General features: G+C 42.5%; 1 protein-coding gene across 2 annotated transcripts in view; it reads right to left on the bottom strand.

Moving 5' to 3' along the window:
* LOC124004037 (G-protein coupled receptor 22-like) overlaps positions 1-21,431 on the bottom strand; it is a 51,319-nt gene extending 29,888 nt beyond the window's left edge. Inside the window, exons 1-2 of one of the 2 annotated variants that reach the window (XR_006833303.1) lie at positions 20,868-21,431; positions 3,373-3,958 (exon numbers count right to left, since the gene is read on the bottom strand). The gene's annotated coding sequence lies outside the window, so the exon portion shown is untranslated. Of the gene's footprint in view, positions 1-3,372; positions 3,959-20,867 lie in introns of those variants that run through there. The other variant, XM_046312776.1, reaches the window with a different exon arrangement.
* Positions 21,432-21,955: the final 524 nt, after the last annotated feature.

Here is a 21,955-nt window from a genome sequence, read left to right as displayed (position 1 = left end):
GAACATCACACCTGCGGGACAGGTGCAGGATGGCAACAACAACTGCCTGAGTTACACAAGGAATGCACAATCCCTCCATTAAGTTAGGTGAAAATAAACACCGTTAACAGTGAGAGGACATTTCTTTTTTTGCTGAGTTTACATTATACTCACCCCTCAACCAGCATTCTACAAGAGCACAGACACAAGGGACAACAGACACACCGGTCTCTACATTGCAGATGAGCTGAAGGCAGTCATCAATGACCTTGGACCACAGATGGTATTTGCACTGGTGACAGACAATGCTGTGAACATGAAGGCTGATTGGTCTAAAGTGCGGTAGTCCTTTAGACCAATCTGTACTGCTCTGCCCACTTCACTGTTGCTCCAAGCAGAGGAAACTGCAGTTCTGAAATACATCAAAAAAGTGTGAAGACTTCTACCGGAAGCATACACACGCCATCACACCCATTGGCTGTGCTGCTCATGCATTGAATCTGCTCCTCAAGGACATCATGACACTGAAAACAATGAATACACTCTACAAGTGAGCCAAGGAAATGGTTAAGTATGTGAAGGGTCATCAAGTTATAGCAGCAATCTACCTCACCAAGCAAAGTGAGAAGAATAAGAGCACCACACTGAAGCTGCCCAGCAACACCCGGTGGGGTGGTGTTGTCATCATTTTTAACATTCTCCTGGAGGCGAAGGAGTCTCTCTCCAAGAAATGGCCATATCACAGTCTGCCAATATGGACAGCCCCATCAAGAGGATCCTCCTGGATGATGCATTTTGGGAGAGAGTGGTAAGCAGCCTGAAACTCCAGAAACCTATAGCAGTAGCCATTGCACGGATTGAGGGAGACAATGCCATCCTGTCTGATGTTCAGACTCTGCTTGCAGATGTAAGAGAAGAAATCCGTACTGCCCCGCCCACTTCACTGTTGCTCCAAGCAGAGGAAATTGCAGTTCTGAAATACATCAAAAAAGTGTGAAAACGTCTACCTGAAGCACACACACGCTGCAGAGTACATGTTGGACCCCAGGTATGCTTGCAAGACATCCTGTCTGGTGCAGAGATTAACAAGGCCTATGGTGTCATCACTACTGTGTCTCGCTACCTTGGCCTGGATGAGGGCAAGGTTCTTGGCAGTCTGGCGAAGTACACTTCCAAACAAGGGCTTTGGGATGGAGATGCAATATGGCAGTCGTGCCAACATATCTCATCAGCCACCTCGTGGAAGGGACTTTGTAGATCTGAGGCTCTTTCTCATGTTGCCTCCATCATCCTCCCAATCCCACCAACATCAGCCGTCTCAGAGCGCAACTGGTCCTTGTTTGGGAACACTGTTAATGGAATTTATGTTTAAATTAATGATTAGAATATTCCACCCTGAAACCATATGATTGTATGAAATTGATTAGGATCATAAAATTATTATTAATGATGTGTGTAGTTTTAGTCAGTAAAATTATAATAAATTATGTGTGTAGTTTTAGTCAGAATTAGGGTAAAACAATATCTCTGTACAAAATATCTTTATAGTATCTTAAACACAGACTGTCTGAGCAAAATTTGGTGCCGACCTTGGCTGGGGGCCACTAAGAGATTGGGGAGAGGGCAGGGAGTATTTCTCACGGCATCCATAATCTTGGGGGAGGACAGGGAGTGCTTCTCACGGTCTGCATAATCTATGTCGGCTGGGTAGGGAGACAGTATGTGCGTAAGGAGTCTGTTTGTGTGCAAAAGTATGTGCATAAGGAGCTAGTATAAAATGAATGGTTTTGTACAACGAACCAGCACTCTCTTGACTAAACATTTGGACTATTTTAGCTGGGCCTTTGTCTGTTTCATTCAACCAGTATCTTACAAATTCTGGGTTGCAGACCGAGTAGTTTAATTGAATTGGGTTATGAACATTGAGAACATAATTCTCGTGACAAACACACACACCAAAGCACGCAACAGGCTGACCAATTCAAGAGGTGGACATTGAGGGAGTCCAGGGAGAAGACATGGAAGACAACCAAGTCTTCAGTTTCTAGACTATCATTTTACAGATTTATGTTGAAAACGTATTTGGGAGATGCGATGGAATATTGGGGATCATTCAATATTCCATTTATTTTGTTGTTCTGTGAAATCATCCCATATGAAGAGTCAACTCATTCAATTACATTTACATTTGTAACTAAATCGTTTAAAAAAATGTATATTGGAAGGATTTAATCATTTGCAATTATGTATACTTATGATAAGTTAAAATGTTTATGTTTCTGTCTCCATTTGACATGGTAAATATATTCAATGCAAAAAACATCTACTTTCAAATGGTATTACTATTATTTAGCAAATATTGACATTAATTCCCATATATTCCAATTAATTCCCACGGAAAGTTTCCACCTCTGAATATTCCCCAAAATGTGCAACCCTACCTGTGACATATACATACTCATGAACGGATGCACACGGGCACACATGGCAAGCACGGACACACATTCACACTCACAGGCACACATTGCACACAGCATGCACACATTATGCCCTCACACACATCCATGAACCGATACAAAAACACACACATACATTTGTGTTTTTTCTCCCTACTCTCACAGCTCTCCCCCTCCTTAATGGCATATCTCCCCAGTGTCTCCCTCTACCTCACTGGTGATTTACTGTATCTTTCCATCTCTCTATTTGGTCTGCTTTTCATGTGTCCCTCCATTCCACCCCCTCTCCTTACTTTTATCCTTTCTAGCTTGATTTACTTATTGTGCGGTGGATAAATCTCCTCTCGTCACTCATTATCTTGGATCAGTAAATTAATTGCAATGTGTTTTTAATTTCACATAGCCACCTCACTGCTTTACTCAGGGGAAAAGTCTGCACAGCGGAACTACGTAAAACTCAGCCCACTTCGTATTCGTCTATATTCATCCAACCCTGTTGACACCCTCTGAGTCAGAGGGATAGAGAACGTTAGAGGTGCTTGCGGAGGTGCATGGGGCCCTGTGGTTCATGGAATAATTTAAATGTAAAACCATTAAGAATAATAGTCTGCCAACAGTTTTAGGACAGAAGGAATACCTGGAGCCATTGAGTCTGTATAGGCCCTCAGATTCACCACACATAAGCCCATCAGACATACTAACACAGATGGAAACACACTGTATGAACACATTCAAAACCACAACTGGCCCTGGCGTAGACAGCTGCTTATAGAGTACTGAAATATCCTACTCAAGAAGAGGTACTGATACTACAATAAAGTAAAACTACTGGTGTAAAAAACTACTCAAGTAAAAAGTAGCTAATTTTAAAATTACACAGAGTAAAAGTTAGTTACTTTTAAAATAAGATAATTTACTTTATAGATCATCTCGCTAAGGCAACCTGAACATTGTTACACATGATCTTTTCCATGCAATAAATTGGAAAAGGAAGAGAGGAAATGAATGTACAGTAGGAACTAAATTAATGTATTGTTTGAATTGCAGCGACACACATCTGTATATAAAAAAAGATTTGTCAACACTATTAATATTTGAAAATAGATTAAACATTCAAAGCAACTCAAACATTTTGATGAATTAAAAGCAATGCAAAATAAAGTACATTAACAAAAAAATCCCCCATCCATTTTCTAACTCATTTACTACCTCACTCACTCCCTCTTTCCTCGCTCGCTTTGCAGTGAAGAGCAGTCCAACAGAGCTAAAGAAAACACTCACAGGCGGCAGAGGCAGGCCGGCCGTGTTCAGTTTGAGGGACGGCTTCTTTATGTATGGAAAGGAATGAAGCGAGTCCATCTTGTCTGATACACAGGCAATGTACCCAACCAGTTCCGATGTACCTTATGAACTTTTGGGCATCAGTGATGAAAATAAATCCTCTTTATCAGATGAATGCTGCCTCTGTTGCTCTGTGTCCTCCTCTGTCATTGTGTCAAGGTGATGCTTCATGTAGACCAAACCTGTATAGTGGTACAACAAACACATGTAGAATATTTCATAAAATTCCACTTTATGTGGCAACTCAGTTCATCGTAGCACTGACATTAAAATAGCCCAAACCCAGACTTTCCATTCTTATTATACTCAGATACTGAGACTGAAGACAGTTAGACTTACTGAGACTTTGTCTTTTAGATGAATGTTATCCTAATTTACACAGACAATGTACAGTACATACAAAAGAATCCTAGGTCTCTCTAAATGCTGTATGTCATGACCAAGCTAGCGAAACACTTGCTGACATTAGCCTAATGTTGTTAACTACCCAGATAACTTAAATGACTAACTAGCTAGATAGCCACCACCACACAGTGTCATTGACGTACTAGCCATAACACCTATCCCCACGAGGTGGTGGTTAGCCATGTAACTTATTTAGCTGCAAGAATAGCGTTAGCCTAGTTGTCTAGCAAGCTAATGTTCATATTAAGACTATTAGATAGCTAGCTATACTAGCTGCTAAAATCATCGATAGCAATTTTTTTTGTATAAATCATAGCTAGCTAACTAGCTAGTTATCTTACCTCTACAATGTTTCCTCAAGTTCAAGGCAGAGTTTTTGTAGGCTTCCACCTCCCCCCTCCTGGCTAAGCAAAGCTTGTATTGCATCGCAAAATATATATATCTTTCACGATATTTCCCAAACTAAAATACGTAATTTTTTCCCTTTTGAAAATCTTCCATCATCGTTCAGTTTGTATGCACAGGTTGATTTGATTGGCCTGTATTGGCACGATGTGTGAAATTTGCTTTCATTGGTCACTGACTAAACAACGATGAACAGTTTCTTTTCTGGCTCCGAGGATCTCTCTCAAACTTTCCAAGCCCTCAAAATGGTAGGCTACTCTGTAAGGACAACACTTCATTCAAAACATACTTAAGTAAACATAAAACAAGGCAACAGTAGTCCCCCACAAATGATGCAGCCCCCCCCCCCCATTGGGTTATTTATTATTGCTCCTGCCTTGGGCCGATCAGTGTCATTTAGAAAATTCAGGATCTCTATGGCAAGAGATCGGACCAGTGCTCACCCAAAATCGGACCAGTGCTTCCTGAGATATTGCGTGTATTTTGTATTTATTAAGGATCCCCATTAGCTGCTTGCTGGGGTCCAAACATATTAAAGCTCTTACATTACATATAAATCAAAAGATAAAACAGTACATCATGTAACATTATTAGACAACTACATATATACAATACAAAATGTTTGATACCTATACAATAATACCCCAATGCATGTGTGAACATGTGTCTGTACCTTTGTGTGTGTCTCTTCACAGTCCCCGTTGTTAAGGTGTATTTTTACCTGTTTTTTAAAATCTGATTCTACATGGCTCTATGTAGTACTTTGCGCCTCCCATAGTCTGTTCTGGACTTGGGGACTGTGAAGAGACCGCTGGTGACATGTCTTTTGGGGTATGCATGGGTGTCCGAGCTGTGTGCAAGTATTTTAAGGATATAACATTTTTTTTTCAATTTTCGCCTAAAATGCCATACCCACATCTAACTGCCTGTAGTTCAGGACCTGAAGCAAGGATATGCACATTCTTGATACCATTTGAAAGGAAACACTTTGAAGTTTGTGGAAATGGGAAATTAATTTAGGAGAATATAACAGATTAGATCTGGTAAAAGATCATACAAAGAAAAAGCATGCATTTTTGTTGTTGTTGTTCCATCATCTTTGAAATGCAAATGAAAGGCCACAATGTATTATTCCACTTTAGGTGCAATTTAGATTTTGGCCACTAGATGACAGTAGTTTGTGGGCAACGTTTTACACTGATCCAATGAACTATGCATTACTGTTGAAAATGTTATATCAAGTCTGCCCAAATGTGCCAAATTGGTTTATTGATACATTTTCAAGTACATAACTGTGCACTCTTCTCAAACAATAGCATGGTATTATTTTACTGTAATAGCTATTGTAAATTGCACAGTGCAGTTAGATTAACAAGAATTTAAGCTTCTGCCCATATCAGATATGTCTATTTTCCTGGGAAATGTTCTTGTTACTTACAACGTCATGCTAATTAGGGGAACACACACATTGATCCTGTAGAGGTTAAGAGGTAGCAGACAGCTCAGTACATTCAGCTTGTCAACACCTCGAACAAAAACAAGTATTGATGAAGTATTCTCTTCCACTTAGAGCCATGAGAGATTGACATGCATGTCATTAATGTACTTTAAGGGCCAGCCGTTCTGCCCTGTTCTGAGTCAACTGCAATTTTCCTACATCCCTCTTTGTGGCACCTGACCACACTACGTGATTGGTTTAAACAAGTAACTGCTTCGGCGCAACCCCTAGCACATACGCATCCACTCTTCAGATATGATCTGAAAGTAGGTTGCGGAGACTAAATAACCATTGAATATGTATTTGTTTACCGTATTTGTTTACCGAGGTTAGCTAGCCAGCTATTTGTCGTCCTTAACGTAGGTGACTCTGCTAGCTAGCCAACGCTAGCCAACGTCTTCTGTATAGAACTCAACTACCCAGTCGCATTCACAGGTAGTATCACATTTTCACTTCATTTCATTACAGTACAACGGTTTGATTTGTTTGATCGTAGCTAGCTACTTAGCTAGCTACATAGCCATCTTTGTATCAAAGATAATTGTGTAGTCTAGAGCGATTTTCTAGGTTAGCTAGCCAGCTATTGTCGTTCTTTTAACGCAACGTAACGTAAACAACACTGCTAGCTAGCCAGCTAGCCCCCGAATAGCAACACTGCAGAAACTATTACACTCAACGGAACGACTTGATTAGTGTAGTGTCAACAACGCACCCACTGCCAGCTGGCCTACTTCAGCAGTACTGTATCATTTTAATCATTTTAGTCAATAAGATTCTTGCTACGTAGCTTAACTTTCTGAACATTCGAGACGTGTAGTCCACTTGTCATTCCAATCTCCTTTGCATTAGCGTGTCTGTTTATCCCTGTTCTCTCCTCTCTGCACAGACCATACAAACGCTCCTCACCGCGTGGCCGCGGCCACCCTACTCTGGTGGTCCCAGCGCGCACGACCCACGTGGAGTTCCAGGTCTCCGGTAGCCTCTGGAACTGCCAATCTGCGGTCAACAAGGCAGAGTTCATCTCAGCCTATGCCTCCCTCCAGTCCCTCGACTTCTTGGCACTGACGGAAACATGGATCACCACAGACAACACTGCTACTCCTACTGCTCTCTCTTCATCCGCCCACGTGTTCTCGCACACCCCGAGAGCGTCTGGTCAGCGGGGTGGTGGCACCGGGATCCTCATCTCTCCCAAGTGTTCATTCTCTCTTTCTCCCCTTACCCATCTGTCTATCGCCTCCTTTGAATTCCATGCTGTCACAGTTACTAGCCCTTTCAAGCTTAACATCCTTATCATTTATCGCCCTCCAGGTTCCCTCGGAGAGTTCATCAATGAGCTTGTTGCCTTGATAAGCTCCTTTCCTGAGGACGGCTCACCTCTCACAGTTCTGGGCGACTTTAACCTCCCCACGTCTACCTTTGACTCTTTCCTCTCTGCCTCCTTCTTTCCACTCCTCTCCTCTTTTGACCTCACCCTCTCACCTTCCCCCTACTCACAAGGCAGGCAATACGCTCGACCTCATCTTTACTAGATGCTGTTCTTCCACTAACCTCGTTGCAACTCCCCTCCAAGTCTCCGACCACTGCCTTGTATCCTTTTCCCTCTCGCTCTCATCCAACACCTCCCACACTGCCCCTACTCGGATGGTATCGCGCCGTCCCAACCTTCACTCTCTCTCCCCCGCTACTCTCTCCTCTTCCATCCTATCATCTCTTCCCTCCGCTCAAACCTTCTCCCACCTATCTCCTGATTCTGCCTCCTCAACCCTCCTCTCCTCCCTCTCTGCATCCCTTGACTCTCTATGTCCCCTATCCTCCAGGCCGGCTCGGTCCTCCCTCCCGCTCCGTGGCTCGATGACTCATTGCGAGCTCACAGAACAGGGCTCCGGGCAGCCGAGCGGAAATGGAGGAAAACTCGCCTCCCTGCGGACCTGGCATCCTTTCACTCCCTCCTCTCTACATTTTCCTCCTCTGTCTCTGCTGCTAAAGCCACTTTCTACCACGCTAAATTCCAAGCATCTGCCTCTAACCCTAGGAAGCTCTTTGCCACCTTCTCCTCCCTCCTGAATCCTCCGCCCCCCCCCCTCCTCCCTCTCTGCAGATGACTTCGTCAACCATTTTGAAAAGAAGGTCGACGACATCCGATCCTCGTTTGCTAAGTCAAACGACACCGCTGGTTCTGCTCACACTGCCCTACCCTGTGCTCTGACCTCTTTCTCCCCTCTCTCTCCAGATGAAATCTCGCGTCTTGTGACGGCCGGCCGCCCAACAACCTGCCCGCTTGACCCTATCCCCTCCTCTCTTCTCCAGACCATTTCCGGAGACCTTCTCCCTTACCTCACCTCGCTCATCAACTCATCCCTGACCGCTGGCTACGTCCCTTCCGTCTTCAAGAGAGCGAGAGTTGCACCCCTTCTGAAAAAACCTACACTCGATCCCTCCGATGTCAACAATTACAGACCAGTATCCCTTCTTTCTTTTCTCTCCAAAACTCTTGAACGTGCCGTCCTTGGCCAACTCTCCCGCTATCTCTCTCTGAATGACCTTCTTGATCCAAATCAGTCAGGTTTCAAGACTAGTCATTCAACTGAGACTGCTCTCCTCTGTATCACGGAGGCGCTCCGCACTGCTAAAGCTAACTCTCTCTCCTCTGCTCTCATCCTTCTAGATCTATCGGCTGCCTTCGATACTGTGAACCATCAGATCCTCCTCTCCACCCTCTCCGAGTTGGGCATCTCCGGCGCGGCCCACGCTTGGATTGCGTCCTACCTGACAGGTCGCTCCTACCAGGTGGCGTGGCGAGAATCTGTCTCCTCACCACGCGCTCTCACCACTGGTGTCCCCCAGGGCTCTGTTCTTGGCCCTCTCCTATTCTCGCTATACACCAAGTCACTTGGCTCTGTCATAACCTCACATGGTCTCTCTTATCATTGCTATGCAGACGACACACAATTAATCTTCTCCTTTCCCCCTTCTGATGACCAGGTGGCGAATCGCATCTCTGCATGTCTGGCAGACATATCAGTGTGGATGACGGATCACCACCTCAAGCTGAACCTCGGCAAGACGGAGCTGCTCTTCCTCCCGGGGAAGGACTGCCCGTTCCATGATCTCGCCATCACGGTTGACAACTCCATTGTGTCCTCCTCCCAGAGCGCCAAGAACCATGGCGTGATCCTGGACAACACCCTGTCGTTCTCAACCAACATCAAGGCGGTGGCCCGTTCCTGTAGGTTCATGCTCTACAACATCCGCAGAGTACGACCCTGCCTCACACAGGAAGCGGCGCAGGTCCTAATCCAGGCACTTGTCATCTCCCGTCTGGATTACTGCAACTCGCTGTTGGCTGGGCTCCCTGCCTGTGCCATTAAACCCCTTCAACTCATCCAGAACGCCGCAGCCCGTCTGGTGTTCAACCTTCCCAAGTTCTCTCACGTCACCCCGCTCCTCCGTTCTCTCCACTGGCTTCCAGTTGAAGCTCGCATCCGCTACAAGACCATGGTGCTTGCCTACGGAGCTGTGAGGGGAACGGCACCTCAGTACCTCCAGGCTCTGATCAGGCCCTACACCCAAACAAGGGCACGGCGTTCATCCACCTCTGGCCTGCTCGCCTCCCTACCACTGAGGAAGTACAGCTCCCGCTCAGCCCAGTCAAAACTGTTCGCTGCCCTGGCCCCCCAATGGTGGAACAAAGTCCCTCACGACGCCAGGACAGCGGAGTCAATCACCACCTTCCGGAGACACCTGAAACCCCACCTCTTTAAGGAATACCTAGGATAGGATAAGTAATCCCTCTCACCCCCCCCCTTAAGTTTTAGATGCACTATTGTTAAGTGACTGTCCCACTGGATGTCATAAGGTGAATGCACCAATTTGTAAGTCGCTCTGGATAAGAGCGTCTGCTAAATGACTTAAATGTAAATGTAAATGTACTGAACAGTGGTCTAGGTGTAACAAAACTAGGGCGTGTAGGACTTGCCTTGTTGTTAGTGCTGTTAAGAAGGCAGAGCAGAGCTTTATTACGGAGAGACTTCTCCCCATCTTAGCTACTGTTGCATCAATATGTTTTGACCATGGCAGTTTCTGCTCAATTTCCACATTATTCATTACAAGATGTAGTTGAGGTTTAGGGTTTAGTGAATGATTTGTCCCAATTACAATGTTTTTAGTTTTGGAAATATTTAGGACTAAATTATTCCTTGCAACCCATTCAGAAACTAACTGCAGCTCTTTGTAAAGTGTTGCAGTTATTTCAGTTGCTGTGGTAGCTGACGTATATAGTATTGAGTCATGCGCTACCTCCACCCCTTCTTTACTAACAACATGCCACTGGCTTTGAGTTAAGCCAGTGTGTCTATACACTGTGTCTATACACTGTGTCTATACACTGTGTCTATACACACTGGCTTTACTCAAAAAGTAAGGGGCCTAAACAGTTTTCTATTGTTAATAGAAAACAATATTTTTTTCACCTCTTCCACACTGACTATACGGAATTGAAAAGTCCAGTTCTTGTCTTTCATAATTTGGTCAGGTATACTTGGATGTGTAGTGTCAGCGCTTGTTTCTGACATGTCATACCTAAGTTTGTTTATCTTGCCAATGAAAAAGTCATTAAAGTAGTTGGCAATATCAGTGGGTTTTGTGATGAATGAACATATGAATGAATGAACGGAGAGAGAGAGATCCACAGTCCCCTCCCCAATTTCATTGTATTGGTCAATTACTGATTTAGAAAAATACTCAAACTACAAGTACTCGGAAAAGCTACTCAACTACATTAATGAGATTATCTGTAATTCACTACCTCCACCCTTTCAGCTGCTGCCATAACAACAACAAGCCTTTCTTATTTCTAATTCCCCTAGACTTCCATGCAAATTGTGACTCTCATAATGTAGTGAAATCTTAGGATAGTGAGTGCATAAGCTTCTACATCAGGGATGGGCAACTTTGATGGGGGTGGGGGCCACATAAAATCTGAACTCATCATTGGGGGCCGAGGTGGCTCGCGGGGGTCTGCGTACCCACATGCATACCCACACATGCAGTCAGAGCCAGCTGTAGCCTTTTGGGGGCCCTAAGCAACATTTTAATCAGCGGGCCTAAAATAAAAGGCACGCAGTTGCCAATCCCTGCTTTACATCAGAACACGCAGTGCATTACAGAACAACTGTAGGATGGAGCAATCCTCTACTCACTGTGCAAAAATCTATTATGAGAGCTTCCCTGGATTACTGCAGCAGCAGCTGTAGTGACACACTTTGTAGAAATATATTCCCCCACCACCTCCTACATCAGCCTCCATAAATACACACACAAACACACACACACATCGTGCACAGAAAGACAAACACCAAACACACACTTGTGTGCACACTTCCTCCTTCTATCTCTCTCATCCACACCCACACACACACACCACACACACACACACACACACACACACACACACACACACACACACACACACACACACACACACACACACACACACACACACACACACACACACACACACACACACAGGGGAAGTACGGTATCTGAGTGAGCGGAATGGGACTAGGTCTTCAGACACAATCCCTTTGGGTTTCGAAGCAGGGAATAGGCAGAGATGGACCAGTATATCTGTTACATCTATTTGAAATATGTATTACAATTACTTTTTAGTATTTTGTCATTTGTATTACACTGGGCTGAACTACACTTCAATGTATTTTGTAACAAGATACTTTCGAGAATTTTCCTATACTCTTTTTTTAAATAGTTGTTCACCATTTTGTGGCCTCCTCTCACCCTGCATTGGTATCAGAAGTCAGATTGCACTAAGGTGTGATAAGAGCATCCCTCAAATTTACAAAATATAATTGTATATGTAAAAATTGACAATTGCAACGCATTCTGAGTATTATTCTAATGGACTCCTCCTGTCACAAAGCCTATAATAATATCAGTGTGTTTTGCAGTTCATTTTGGTATGTTCATTTTCATATATACATTTAGGTCATTTAGCAGACAATCTTATACAGAGTGACTTACAGTCAGTGCATTCAACTAAGATAGATAAACAACAACATATCACAGTTATAGAAAGTAAATTGTTTTTGTAATTGTTACTGAGTATGTTGTTGCTGTGTGGGCCAGCGATTTGCAGATTTATTTCTCTATTTTAAAAAACATGTATTTTAATTAAATACATTTCAAATAAACATATTTTGTATTTTAATTTGATACATTTATCTTTATGGTATTTTGTAATTGTATTTTGTCATTTTTGCCCATCCCTGCCTATATCATATGTAGATATACTTTAATCTAGTTATCCATAGGCTAGTTCTGAAATAAAACACTCAAATGCTATTCAATGTTAACCACAATGTGCTGTCATTACTCAAAACATTCAAGGAAATCTATTGCGCTTAGATTTTGTAGTCATTACTCAAACTGATAGAGTCACTGTGAGCCTGTAGGGCAGGGGTATCAGACTCATTTCATGGACAGACTAGTGTCTGTGGGATTTTCTTTTTTCTTTCCAGATTTAAGTTGCATCAGTTTTTTTTAAATGTTAACACCCCCATTAAGCCACGCCTCCAATATAATTTCCTTGTGCTTCTTGCCTTTGCAAGTGATTGTAGAGTTAGCACCCATGACTGTATTTATTAGTGAAAGAGACATGGTTGATGAATTGGTACATTTTTAAACCTGTGGCCTTCACCAAGTGAGTTCCTAGGTGAATGTTATCATGATAATTTAACTCTTACATATTTTTTAAGGATTTATTTTGAGGCCTAGCTTTACTCTAATACAGTGGACTGCAAGTAGGGCTATAAAAGTCCAGTAATTTCCCAAGAATTTATGGACCCAGTCGTTCTTTTTGTTTTGTTGCAATGCTCAACATTCCCATCCCTTGCTTGCTAGCTAGCTATGGCTAACACAGTCACAACATCTACAGCCAGATTAACAGCAAAGTTGCTATTTTCTATTGACATTAATTTGGATACATCCATAACAATGAGCTGATAATGCCTGATTTTGCCTGGCATAGCTAGAAAGGTTTTCCTTCTTGTCAGGACACTCGTCAACACTGACTGTTAATTATGAGGAGATTGCATTGCATATCAAAGGCTAGAAGCTAGCAAATCTGCCAATATGACAACCCTCCCCAAAAAACATTGCTGAAAACAGTTGGTCAAACTAGAAAACGTGGGGGGATTTGACAGTATGGCGTCACTTGCGCCGTGACTGCAACAGTAGGGACCAGATAAATGAATCTTCATCACTCACCATGTTAGGTCATTTACATTACATTTAAGTCATTTAGCAGACGCTCTTATCCAGAGCGACTTACAAATTGGTGCATTCACCTTATGACATCCAGGTCATGATCAGATGCAAAAAAAAATATCTGCAAAAACAAATCAATGCAAGTTAGCTACGTTTTTTCCTCGTTGGACCTGCGTTTACAATTTACACAATTTCAGTTTGTGTAGTTGTTGGTTTAGCTTTCTGTAACTTTGGAGCATGTATATGTGTGGGCGCATATCGCTTTATGAATGAAAGTTGTCCCAATGTTTTTTCCAAATTTCCAGATATCTTTTCCAACTGTCCAGTTATCTGGTGTAGCGGTTTCAGGGCTTGTGTGGTGGATGGACATTATGTGCTTGCGAGGTTTATTTGTTTTTTGGCTGCCAGGACCACAGACAGCACAGGGGAAAATGTCTAGTCTGCAGCAGAACAGCCACACCTGCCTCCAGTTGTAATCAGTGTCAAACTACAGACAGGTGAAACCAATCAGTGTCTCCAGTTAACCACGCCCTGGGTTTTCTTTCGTTGTCTTTTCTTTGACCCCGGCAGGTGAAGGAGTAGGAGGTTATTGGGAGAGACAGAGCCAGAGCCTACAGTAGAGAAGGAGGTTTTTAAGAAGAAAGGAAGTTATGACTTCAAGAAGGATTGAACCCCCAAAAACCAAGATTGGAGGCCCATCCACTGGTGATGAAGTGTTTACTCTGTTTGTTTTGAGTTTTGTACATCAGGAAAGTTAACGATGCCTGATAGTAATAAACCGGTTTAACCCTTCACTTGGATTGGTGGTGTGTGCTTGTATGCATAAACCGTGTCTTACAAAGATCTTGGTGCCGAAACCGCCACACTGATTTTAATGTCCATTCTAGAATGCCCTTCTAGCCAATCAGAAATGAGAATTCAATGCTGTGGTATAAAGCATATTAATGAATACTAGGTGTTTCATATCACTTGCACTTCTAGAAGTCTAAACAAATGCTTCCAAACTGGCCGTAATTACAGGGCAAAACCAGGCCCCCAGTGTCCGGTCTGGATTGTGAAGTTACAAGCTATACTGGTCTGCTATTGCGTAGCAACCTAGCACTGCGAAAAGCCCTGGTCTACCCTAAAAAGTCTATGTAAATTACATTCGCCAGAACAGTAAAAAAAAAAAGTGTTTCTTATCATCTATATTTTTAGGAAAAGGTTTGTAGAATTCCTAAAATACAGTATATTACCATATTCTGTGAGGGTACAGAATGATCACTCATACATGCGACAAATATGGCCTCTTACAAGACACGCCTTATGTTAATTAGCCAGAGACTCTTTCACTGCCCATCATTTTTCCACAAAATACAAATGTACTGTATTTTACTGTACATTCTACGGTAATCTACTGAATTCAGTTTATACAGTCAGTGGCGGTACTAGCTTGTATGGCTCCCTGGGCGAACCTCCCCTTCAGCCCCCCCAAAAACACCATTCTGCACTAACTGTAATTCTAATTCAGACATTTGGAACGACACAAATAAATAATCATAACATTTAAAATCATATAAATATAAAAATAAGACTCATATCAAAAAGTAACAAAGACAAATAGAAACAAATTTTAGTATATAAATACAAATAAAAAAGAGAATCAAATTATTACACTTTTACCCTATTGCTAACAAAAAACACAAATAAAACTACATTTCACAAATCCTATATCACATAAATACACAAATAGAATAACACACTTATAAAGAAGAGAACCTGATTATTACACTATTGCACTTCAAACAAGAAAAAAACTAAATTGCACAACTGCCATCTAAACCCTGACCTTTTTTTCCTTCCTTGATGCAAAGTCATCAATTACATCATCATAAGAAATCTGCCCAGCAATTGCATGGTTAATACTGATGACATCAAGGCCAGTAAGGTGTTCCTGTGACATGGTGGACCTCGGGTAGGATTAGATGAGCTTCAGCTTTGAAAAGCTCTCTGCTTCAGCTATGGTCACTGGAAGAGTAAGACAAATTCTGAGAGCAGTCCACAAATGTGGATACAATTCTGAGAGCTCCCTTTCATGTATTAATATCAGCAGCTCAAGCAGGGTCATGGTCTTCGATGGCAAGTCAGGCATGTTCTTCAGGTCCTGTGCAAGCTCTCTGCCATCCAAGTCTGGGTGTTCTTTATAGTGCAGTCATACTAAAGACCTCACAATGTTCTGTCAGCTCCTCATTTGAGAGACTTTGGAAGGTTGACAGCACTCCAAACTTCTCTCCCACATTTTCCAATGTGAAAATCTTTCCTGAAGAGCTGAGGTTGCAACATCAACAACGGCATTGAAAAATGTTACCTCCAGCTTCTTCAGGACATCACTCAAAGGCTCATCAAATGATCCGTAGGAAAAGTGCCACTTTGTGGACCTCAGCCTTCCTTCTTGTAGAACATTCATACCCTCACAATATCCTTGGCTGACGTTTGTGCAGTCATAAAGCCTGTTGCCCTGTAGCTGCTGAGACCTCTCTCTGTCTTTCTGAGAAGACTGACTGCAACATCCACATGCATACTGGGAGACTGCATCAGCTTGCTCACATGTTGGATCTCTCCTCACCTCCTCCGACAAGGACTGGGCTTCAATCTTTATCACAGGGTCTTTGTTTTGATGCCTCACCTCAATCAGTGCCTCTCTCACCGCTGCTGTCTTGTACCTCAGTGGCTCGACACTCTTAACTTTACTCTGCCACCTTGTCTCAGTCCACATCTTCAAAGTGATGTCCACATAGATGGCCCATCGCTGTGTGGAGGCTGAGAACAAGGTGTACAGTTTGTGTAAGATGCCAAAGTAACCTATGGCATCGACAGAACATTTAACAGCATCAGCCACAACCAGGTTCAATGTGTGAGCCCCACATGGCACAAATAGAGCTCTTGGATTCATTTCCAGGAGTTTGGCTTGGACACCTTTATTTTTGCCTCTCATGTTGGCCCCATTATCATAAGACTGTCCTCTACAGTCCTCAAAAGGAATTTTTAGCTCCTCTAATCTTTTGAGAATCAAGGATGCCAAATGTTGGCCCGTGGACTCCTCTGCATCCAAAACCCCCATAAAATGTTCCTTTATGTGGGGCTCCTCCTTCAGTGACACAATTATAATCACAACTGACAACTGTTGAGTGTGGCTGACATCTGAGATGCAATCTAGAATTATAGAGAATAATTTTGCCAGAATTTTGCCAGCTTGATGTCACTCACTCACGGCGCCGACAGAGATGGCCGCCTCGCTTTGCGTTCCTAGGAAACTATGCAGTTTTTTGTTTTTTTTACGTGTTATTTCTTACATTGGTACCCCAGGTCATCTTAGGTTTCATTACACACAGTCGAGAAGAACTACATATTCTTTATCCCCTTACACTTGTGTCTATAAGGTAGTAGTTTTGGAATTGTTAGCTAGATTACTTGTTGGTCATTACTGCATTGTTGGAACTAGAAGCACAAGCATTTCGCTACACTTGCATTAACATCTGCTATTTGTGTATGTGACAAATAAAATTTGATTTGATTTGACTGTTATTGAAATGACCTTGCTGCTCAACAAATCAATGAGTTCATTCTGCATTTGGTGGCCAAGGTAGCTGGTGGTGTGACTCGAGGTCCCTTTTTGGACACGGTTAAGGTGCTCTTTCATGACTGGATCCAATTTTGCCATCAGTTCAACCTCTTTGAGAAAATGTCCATTTGATGAAGAGTACAGTGTTTCTGTGTCCCCTTTGTGCCAGATTTCTAATTGCCAGAGACTGCACAATAGCAGTCAGACGTGTCAACACCTCTCTCCATCTTATCCTCTCAGCCTCCATAAGTGCCATCTCATGCTTATGAATTGTTTCCGCTATTGTGATCCTCATTGCCAGTTCTTTCCATGTTTTCATGCAGTTTTGGTGTTCTGGACTGCTGTCGTGTGAAGTCAGCAAAGAACGTGCATGTTTCCAGTCTGTCAGTCCTGAGTTTGCTAAATTAATTTTCTTCTTAGAAAAGAGTTTGCAGCAGAAGCAGAAAAGGCTGTTGTTTCTTTCAGAATACACCGACCAACTTCTATGGAGGTTTTTACCACTCACCGGGGTCTTCCTGAAATACTGGTGGTGGCAACTTCTTCCATCACTCTCATTCCTTGGGGAAAACAAAGTTTGGTGGTACCTCACTTGGTCCTCTGCAAACTAGTTGTGTCCGAATTCTGTCAGTAAGAACTGGATGCCAGTCAGAAGGGTCTGTAGACAGGGTCTGTAGACAGTGGTTCATCCTCAGCAGCAGGATTTGGTGGGGATGCTGCTACAGGCATTTCTAATGGAGAGCACATGGGCATTAGTTAACGCATATTATTCACCACATATATAGTGGTGGAACATACCACATAGATTTTTTTTTTAAATTTGACCTTTATTTAACTAGGCAAGTCGGTTACGAATAAATTCTTATTGACAATGACGGCCTAGGAACAGTGGGTTAATTGCCTTGTTCAGGGGCAGAACGACAGATTTGTACCTTGTCAGCTCGGGGATTCATTCTAGCAACCTTTTGGTTACTGGCCCAACACTCTATAACCACTAGGCTACCTGCCGTCCCATACATACCCAGTAATAATACAATCATCATTGTTACCTACAATATGGGAACTTAAAACTTTGCAAAAGGGAAATTATGTATTTTGTTAATGTTATGCAGGGATGCGCACAAACACACCTGAAGAATCCTGCTGGAGAGAAGTGGAAGCAAATGGGTCTTCATCCTCATCCTCAGGCTCAGGCAACATTTGTGAAGACACCTGTGTGGCTGAGAAAGGTATGCTCCTCATCCTGGCCAGTGCCAGAGTGTGCTCCAAAATATTTCAGAAGTGCCCTTGAATTTGCATTTAAATACAGTATGAGTCTGACAACCTAAATACATTTGTTGCACAATTATATATTCATGTCATTATGCACCATTTATCAAACTTTCAGAATAGGAACCAAATGAACCATACAACCTCCTTGGCTAATTCTAGGCACAAGACATCCCAAAAGACTCAATGTATCACAAAAGATACAAAATCTCAGCATAATAGACGTCTTATAAGTTTGCCTAAAGCATTGGAAATTCCCCTTACTGAGTTCAGGACCTAGTCAATACAATCACAGAAAACCGTTATGATGTCACCTCAATGAAAGTGAACCAAATCAATAATGTGCTGGTTAGGTTGTAATCGTTTTGCTGCAGGCTACACACATTATCATGATGAACCTGTGTGAAATGATATCCAATGTTATGTAACCTAGTTGGACTGAAATGTGTCGCCCTATGTGTAATTGCATAGCAAGCAACATAGCAACATAGGCTGACAAACATAAGTGTTATACTCGCCTCTTTCATTACATGCATAATATTATACTCATAAAGAGATGACATAGCTGCAATACCTTTATCTTTTGCGCGTTTCTCCTCTTCTTCTTTCCTCTTTTTCCTAAACTGGGCACTGATGGCTTAGACCTTTTCTTACCCATTTGTGTTGATTTGGTACTCAAGCATCAATGCATTACCCATCCCCAACACTGTCAACCAAGAGCCAAGACTAAACCAATTCACCTTGGTGGTGTGCAGAATGGTTTTATATTATTCTTCACCATTTTGCACAAACCAGAAAAAAATGCAACTATATGTCTGTGAAACTATATATTCACAGTATTATGAATGAATTGTGGTTTATTTGGTAGCATTTCGTAGTGTGACTAATTTTACTAATGCATTAGTACTGTACAAAGTTAGAAGGGCACTATTTGATAGATTCCCCCGCTCCCACTACCTCGCGCTTCCAGTGGGGAGACCTGAGGTCAACCTACCCCTGCCCCCCTCCCCATCTTCTACTTCTGAGTGGGAGACCTTTCCAGGCAGTAGCCTGCCTAACTCACAAACTAGATATGGGTGCCCACTCCGACAAGGTTAATTGACCCCCAGTCCCACACGGTGACATGATATCATTGACGTGATGTGCAAATGAGCGATAGAAAACCGATCTCGCAAAAGTCACCATTCCAAATGATTCTGTGCGGGCGCCCCATGCCAACACCGGCAAGATGCCGCACTGGGTGGCTGCCCATGTCCCCATACCTAAATCCGCCACTGAATAAAGTAAGTTACTGATAAAATTACAAAAATGGTTAACAATGTAGAATTGGTGTGACTTATTTAGTTTTGAGTCAGTACCATATAAATATTTTAAGCAATAATTACTTTTCATTCACTTTTAGTTCAACATCCTAGGAGTGTTTGAGTTAAAAAATGCCTTAAGATTTACAGTATAAGCTCACATTCATATAGTAAACAAATACACAGTAGTCTATAGGGCAAGGCTAAAATATGGAGGAGTGATTGTCTGACAGTACTCTATACATTTAGGTGATAAATGGCTGCATGAAAACAAAGCTGTTTTACTACAGTGACGCCTCTGACCACCTAAAGGACTGCTCTTAGGACTGAGTGCTACTAGTCCATCCAGTCTATTATGCTGTAGCAGGCCAGGGCTCTTCTCTCATTCGCCTTCATTTGGCCTCCATAGGAAAAGCTCAAATAAACTAACTGCATTCATTGAATGAATGGAAATCAACAAAAGGTAGCCATGCTATATGACAGTCAGTGGGGTTTGCAATGACAGTTGGTCTCTATAACATTTACCTGCCACAATGTAGCATACAATAAACATCTAGATCATGTAGCCTACTAATACAGTATACAGTAACAACAATGCACTTGGTCCACTTTAAATATACATCGGTTTAGTTGTCATTGCAAAGCATCCTGAAAAACAACCATTCGATAGACAGACTTCTCTGCAGGACAGTATTTCGGCAAGCATCCCATACACTGAGCTGGTAATGGCGCTCTATGGACGTCTCCTCCCGACCCACTAAACCAAGTGCACACTTCTACTGACTCAGATTACGTGCTGGGTCCGTGGTATGATAGCCGCAGGAAGTAGTTTGGGGGGGTAGTGCTGCGTTTTTAAATGTTTTATTCCATTTAAAGGGGGTGTGCTGAAAAAATATTTTTGCCCGAGCCACATACGCTATGTAGGATGGCTAATACAGTACTATTTAAAGGCCCATGGCACTACTTTTGTGAAAAATTATTTTCTTAAAAAATATCTAGACATTTTTTTTTTTTTAATGTATTCTGATTTTTCAGGGTCAGCACCCCTACTTCCTGTGGCTATGTGTTGCATATGCCTATGGCTTCTACTGCAAAATGTATGTTAATGTTGCATAATTCAAAATGTTAATTCAACAATTTCTTCAACCTTCTTTAATATATATCAATGTATAAAACAAACAAAAAATCATTCAAGCGATAAATTAACAATAAAGATGGAAAAATATATATAGTGGATGAAATGGTGGTGGGCTAATGGTAGGCTATAACCTAAATAGAATCATAAACATAATGTAAATGGATAGATATCTTCCGAGAGGTTTTTAACTTACCTTCTCCGGACGGTTTACAAGGGGAATTCCCGCAACATGTACTGCAGGTGTCCGCGCGCTGCGCTATCTCTCACGTGCACGGAGCACCTATTCACTCCAGCGGGCTCCAGGACAGCTGGTTGTTGCGCTACGTGACAGGGATCATTTCGCGCCTTTAGCGCCGGATTGGGGGAAAAAAAATCATCCACGGGACAAGAAAGAGTAGTTACCAGTGACCTTTTTTCTGTCCATAAATCAGTTAATTCCTCCAACTTTTAACGTTTTCCCTCTCAGGACGCTATCAGCTCCTTGTCCTTCCACAGAGAGTGAAAAATCCCATACATAGACAGATCAGTCAAACGTTAACACATGCACTGCAGCGGGTAGTTGCTCTTGGAGCACAGCGGCGCATCCTTCATCCAATACGGTCACGATCTGCAGGCAGGAGGGAAATCGAATGCTTTAGTTGAAGAGGGAATGGAATAGAAGCGAGGGATGGATTCATGAAGGGCGAACGCTCCCTTGTAGTAATTCCGTGTGATTCCCCAAATCCTGAAATATCTTCTGCTCCCTCTCGTGTATATTACAACACTCTACTACACCCCCTCCACCCACCCTCTCTCCCAGAGCGGGGAATTATTATGAGGAGATGATGCAAGAAAAACAGGTGCGCTCGAGCATTAAACCGTCGACCTTTTCATACTCTATTAAACACATTGTATTCAGACATTTTTCCATTTCATTTGGTTATTTTCCTCTATTTTCCCCTGTATTTGCTAGAGGGAAGGGGTCCACTCAATCAATCACACTGACTTGAATATGAACAGGTATCAGTAGGCTAGTGAAAAACTAAATTACTTGATACAGTACATTGTCTGAATATGTCAGACACTTGCACAAAATAGCAGTCAGTAGCTAGGTTTCCATCCAATTGGCGACAGGTGTTCATACAAATACTATAGAATCTGCAAAAAGAAAATATGCGGATTTTCCCACAAGTGGTGTGTTTTCACCAAATTGACTTTTTGTGGATAAACATCAGTGCGTGATGAAGTAGTTCACACCTTTTCGCTTAAATTTCCACGTACAGAATGAAAATCTAAAGTTCT

Source organism: Oncorhynchus gorbuscha, linkage group LG18, assembly GCF_021184085.1.
Source record: "Oncorhynchus gorbuscha isolate QuinsamMale2020 ecotype Even-year linkage group LG18, OgorEven_v1.0, whole genome shotgun sequence".
NCBI classification, from domain to species: Eukaryota; Metazoa; Chordata; class Actinopteri; order Salmoniformes; family Salmonidae; genus Oncorhynchus; species Oncorhynchus gorbuscha.
The sequence above is the reverse complement of the archived record's forward strand: the minus strand, read 5'-3'. Positions and strand labels throughout refer to the sequence as shown.